Genomic DNA, 6,121 nt, shown 5'->3' with positions numbered 1-6,121 from the left:
GCCTCCCCTGCCTCCACACCTTTGCCCAGGGATGCTCCCTTGGCCTGGAATGCTGCTCTCCCCACTCCTGTCTCTCCCCTCATTTCCTCTAGCTAACTCCTCTCCATCCTTCCCCCTCTGGATGCTCTGAGGAGGATCAGGTCTGACGGTGAGCTCCCCAAGGATGGGGAATCTGGTTCTCCCTAGAAATCTCAACACCTACCATGTTGCCCAGCACACAGGAGGTATTTCATAAGCACTTGGTGAGCCAACAAATGAATGAATGGATGACGTCCTGTCCAGCTTTAGCTCCAGTGGCCGGAAGACCCGAACCCAGGGTGAGGCGACTGCCTCCTGCTTCAAACTGTCCTGAGCTCTGACCCTGGGCTGACTGAGCCCTGATCCTGGACTCAGACTAAGCCCTGACTTCAGCCCCAGACTGAGTCCTGACCTGAGACATTTAGCTTTGACTCCAGCCACAGAGTGAGTTTAACCCCTTCCATGAAATCATTGCTGGGGAGAGTTCTGGGCTAGGAGTGAGAGGGCTTAGTTTGAGCCTTAGCTCTGCAGACACAATTCTCTGAGTGACCCCAGAAGGTCCTGTTCCCTTGGACCTCAGCCTCACAGCAAAATAGGTGCCTCTCCAGAAAGTACAGAACACCATTGAAATATGGCAGCCAGTCTGAGCGTGGCAGCTCATTCCTGTAATTCCAACACTTTGGGAGGCCAAAGTGTGAGGATCACTTGAATCCAGAGGTTTGAGACTGGCCTGGACAATATAGCAAGACCCCATCTCTAAAAAAAAAAAATTAAAAAATTAGCTGGGCATGGTGGCACACACCTGTAGTCCCACCTATCTGGGAGGCTGAGGCAGGAGGATCTCTTGAGCCTGGGAGTTGAACCTGCAGTGAGCCAAGATCGTGCCACTGCAATCCAGCTTGGGTGGCAGCAGAGACCCTGTTTCTAAAGAAAAGAAAAATAAATTTTTAAAAATGTGGTAGCCATTCATGCTCTGGCTCCACCCACGAAGCTGCTGTTAATCCCAACCCCAGAACATTCCTGCGGGGGAAAGGTGTCCCAGGATTACGTGGGGGTGGCTCACGGGAATTCCCCCTTACCTCGTTTTTTTGTAGGAAGGCTCAGGAAGGGGTTTGGAAGGGCTGCTTGTGCTCTGAGTCCATTCTATCCCACCTGGGGTGCTCTGCCATGTGACCTTGGGTGAGCCACTCCCCTTCTCCCGTAGGGGCAGGTGGGGGGAACAGGGTTAGAAGGGCACAGGCCGTCTGTACTTCTTGTCTGCAGTTCCTAAAGTCTGCCCCCGCCTGCTCCCACCTCAGAAAGACTCCTCTCCACTGCCATTTCGGTGGCTGAAGGAGGAGGTGGCCCAGAGACAGTGAGGCCAGTGGGCCGGGCTGCGATAGGACCCCCAGGACCTACATCTGAATGGTGAGCTGGGTTCTATCCCCTCCCGGAGCTAGTGGAAGCTAAGCTGGTTGGTGAGGGGAGCCTGGGCCTATCCTGGAGCTCCCTCTAGTGTCTGAAGAGGGGCCTGCAGCCTAGCTTTCATCCAGGGGAGGACTGGGTTTATCCTGGCCACCCTCCCCAAGCTGTCTTGCCAGCCCCAGTCTCTACCCTCACTCCTGGGGGTTCACCACGCTGAGATCCCGGTTGTATACTAGGGCTGTTTCCCTTTTTTCAACCCCAGCGGACACCAAATTCTATTCCTGATGCCCAAATACCCACTCCTGCTCTCTGCCACTCCACCCAACCCCATCCTGATTCAGGCTTCGTGGCCTTTCCCTGGGTGATTTCCATGCATGCACTCCTTCAGTGCAGCTTTCACACTCTTCCCAGAGGGAACTCTGCCACATGCACACGTGGCCACGTCGTTCCCCTTCTTTCACCTCTTCTATGGTTTCCCAGTGCCCCACGACACAAATCCAAATCCTTAGCACCTTACAAGGACTGTGCCATCTGTCCTCTGCCAGCCCACCAGCCTCATTTCTAATCATTGCTCTTTTGCATCCCGACCCTGGGTAATAATGACCTGTCCGCAGTTCCTGAAGGTACAATGCCTTCTCTCACACCTGACCTTGGCCCGTGCTTGGTTTTCAGCCAGGTACGCCTTCTGCCTCTTCTCCACTTGGAAACTCCTATTCTCACTCCACAGTGGTACCTCCCCTGGGGAGCTGCTCTTTTGCAGCTGGCCTTCTCTTGGGGGTCTCACTGGGCTCGGATCCAGCCCCTCTCTGTCTTGCCCTTGAGTCTGTTCCTCTAGACATGAGCTCCCCAATGGTGAGGACTGAGCGATTCTCATCTGTGTATTCATCACCTACCACATGCCTGCCTTAGGATGGGTGCAGATGTCTGCACTGGTGACTAGAACAGGGTAGGGTCAGTGCTGGGGGCCTTAAGGGAAGCCCAGGGGTCTGTGGGAGCCTAGGAGAGTCCCCGACCAAGCCTGGGGGTGGGGTGAGGAGCAGAGAAGTCTTCTCTGAGGAGATGATGCCAGACCTGGAGTCGGAAAGGATCAGGGCGGTGTCAAGAGGCATTCAGTCAGGTGGGGGCAGGGCGGGCATTCCAGGGAGCAGACCCTGGCATCAAAGACTTGTCGGCAAAACTTGGCCACTGGCCCAGGTGTGTGTGTGTGTGTGTGTGTTTTAGTAGGGGCAGAGGGAGAGCTGCTGAACGGTAGAGAGGTGGGCGTAGGAGCTGAGGGCTGAGGATACCAATCTGTGTTTGTGCCAGGGACTGACTTACGAAGGGCTCTGGGCGTGAGCCTCAGGAATTTAGACTTGGCCTTCGTGCAACTGGGGGTCACCAGGCAAGAGACACCATTTGAGGTTTGAAAAAAATCCCTCTGGCAGTTGGGGTGAAACCCAGGGGCCTCCTGGGCATTGCTTTGGGCACTTGTGGAGGTGCTTTCAGTGACGATGACCGGGGGGCACTACTGGAAGTTAGTGGATGGGGCCTGGGATGCCAAACGCCCTGTGATGTTAGGGATAGTCCCCATCATGAAGGGTTGGCCCACGTGCTATTTGACTCTTGCATTTCCTGCCAGGCACACGTGCAGAGGGAAACCACCTGTCTGTAATAGTCCAAGATTAGAGCACGTGTCTGGCTTGCCTAGAAACGGAGAGCATCTTTGCGCGGTTTTTAGCAAAGACTGGATTTGCCAGAACTACGCCTTCCATGCACGTTGTAGGATGGTTGCGCCTTATCTTGTTTGGAGCCTTACCCAGATTTGCCACCAGTTTGAAAAACTACATACTTCATGGCAGATGTTCTCGTGGGATTTGAGCGGCCAACAGGACCTTCTCCACATTGGTCTGCATCTGTGGCTGTCACATTCAGTGGAGTTCTGTGTAGGTGCACACTCCTCATTGTTTTATTGTGTCTGCTAGCATAGCATACTCAACAGGAGTATTTACAATTTGAAATGATGGTTCACTTTAAATTACCTTCATTATGTGCCTTTTTTTTTTTTTTTTTTTGAGATGGAGTCTCACTCTGTCTCCCAGGCTGGAGTGCAGTGGTATGATCTCAGCTCACTGCAACCTCCGCCTCTTGGGTTCAAGTGATTCTCCTGCCTCAACCCCCTGAGTAGCTGGGATTACAGGCATGTGCCACCATGCCTGGACAATTTTTGTATTTTTAGCAGAGACAGGGTTTTGCCATGTTGGCCAGGCTAGTCTCGAACTCCTGACCTCAGGTGATCCACCCATCTCGGCTCCCAAAGTGCTGGGATTACAGGCATGAGACACTGCACCTGGCTCTTTATGTATTAATTTAATCAACATTCATTTAACTCTTGACACTGCCAGACACTTTTCTAAATGCTTGATGTGTAATTATCATTTAACCCTCAAGACAAGTCTATGCAGTAAGGTGTAGTTGCTGTCTCTTTTTTACGAGTGAGCTAACTGAGGCACAGAGAGGTGACTTACCCAAGGCTGGAGTCAGTCAGACCCAACTCGAATCCTGCCAGGCACTGGTGCTGGGCCAACCTCACCTCTGTGTGCCTCAGTTTCCTTATCCATAGAATGGGGTCAATGCTGACTTTGCAGTGCTGCTGGGAAGTGGAGAAGCCAGGATTTGAATCAGCATCTGTGCACCTCACCACTGGCCTATAGTGCCTGCCTCTGATAGTTAGGGCACTGGGATGGTTTTTCTTTTGGAAGTTATAAGCATACATATGTTGAGACAAGGTTAAGCACCACTGGTGGAGAGCCCGTGAGAGCTGGGCTGGGAGGGAGTGGAAGTCTGGTCACTGAAGCTGGGGCATGGACACTCTTGCCCAGGGAGGAATGTGGAGTGAGGGGGCCAGGGGGCTGGGGACAGACCCGGGCGGGTCCCAGCATTCTGGGAGGAGGAGTGAGGAACAGTTAACGAGGTAGAGAGACCAGGGTAGCAGGGGTTGGGGAGGCCACAGGGACAGAGTTCCAAGAAGGGAGGGCATGGGTGACAATGGAGAAGGCCTGAGAGAGACCCAATGAGGTCAGGGCTGATGGTGGCCTCAGACTCAGCCACAGAGGGAGCAGGGGGCACCTGGGCTGTGAGAGCTGAAGGGACCTCAGCTGGAGCTGCAGTCACTCTCACCCCAGTGCCTAATACAGGCAGTGCCTAGTACTGCCTCTCCTCTCTCCCTGGCATCTCCGGCCTGTGCCTCCCACTGGCCCACCTTTCCAGAAGGCAGATGGAAGGGAGCCAGCGTGACACAGCCCACAGGTGCCAGCAAGGCAAGGGTGGTTCTGGGTGGGGAGTAGGGACAAACAGAACAACCAGTGAGACCCTGAGAAGGGAGATGCGGGACCCTGAGGGATGAATCCAGAGCAGGAGTCACCTGGAAGGGTCTGAAGGGGTTCCTTCTGGTGGGCTCCTTGGTGGGGAGGGTCACTATCCTCCCTCGAGCAGCAGCTATCCTCTGCTAGCACTATCCTCTGGCAGCAGCTGCCCAGCCCTTGCAATGTTCTCAGGCAGATGCTGTGATGATCCCATTTACAGATGGGAGAACTGAGACTCGGAAAAGAAACAGACCAACAAAAACTCACTTAAGGGCAGAGAGCAGGAACTGGATTCAAACGCAGGTCTGCCTGATGCCAAAGTTGGGGCTCCCAACCACCGAGCTTTGCTGTCGCATCTGCCCATCAGCTTGAGAGTCGGCGGGTATCCCGGCCCAGGATAGCGTCCCCTCAGCCAGGGAGGTGGCAGCAAGTCATAGCCAGGCTAGCGGAGGGGCAGTTAGTAACCTGCAGTCACAGGGTCACCAGTGGAAAGGTTGGAGTCGGGCAGACCCGACTCGAATCCTGCCAGGCACTGGTGCTGGGCTGACCTCACCTCTCTGTGCCTCGGTTTCCTCATCCATAGAATGGGGCCAATGCTGACCTTACAGTGCTGCTGGTGGGGGGAGGGGGTAAACTGAGGTTATATTGATTCCCTTCCCAGGTGGGGAGCACGGTGGAAGTGGATGCACCTGGGGGACCGTCTCAGAGGGGCTGGTCCACTCCTACTGCGCCAGATCTGGAGGTGTGCCCCTGTCTGAACTCCATCCTGCCTGCTGCCCAGCGACTCCCTGGCTTCCTCCCTGTCACATGGGACTCCCGCACCTGGTGCTGTCGGGGACCGCCGCCCACACTCCACGCCCTCCGGACCTCGCAGGACATTTCCAGGTCTGGCCACAAGGTGGAGCATGGCAGCTGCAGGACAGTGCTGGGGGCCAGGCTGCAGAGGAGCCTGGACCTGCGCCTGGTGACCTCCCTGCTCTGTGAACGTGTGGGAGTTTGTGTCTGTGCATCCAGAGAACCAGAGGGCTGTGGTTGACTTGCCATGCTCCCTCCAACCCCCCACTGGGATTGCCTGGGTCTCAGGGGGATCACCGAGAAGCTGGATAAAGAGGGCTGGCACTGTTGCCTCGGCTCACTAATGCCTCATGGTTTTACAGGTGAGGAGACTGAGGCCCAGAGAAGGAAGTCACGTGCTGAGGTCACTGACTAATCAGTGGCTGATCTGGTCGAACCCAGATCTCTTGAGCTGTAAGGTCTCTGCTTTTCCTGTGGCATGGAGAGGGGCTTCTCCCACCTAGGGAGGGGAGATCCTGTTGTACTGGGGAGGCAGGGGATTAAAGATGGACTGAGAGGTTAGG

Source organism: Theropithecus gelada, chromosome 15 (assembly GCF_003255815.1).
Source record: "Theropithecus gelada isolate Dixy chromosome 15, Tgel_1.0, whole genome shotgun sequence".
In the NCBI taxonomy this organism is placed as follows: domain Eukaryota; kingdom Metazoa; phylum Chordata; class Mammalia; order Primates; family Cercopithecidae; genus Theropithecus; species Theropithecus gelada.
This window is presented reverse-complemented; position numbering follows the sequence as displayed.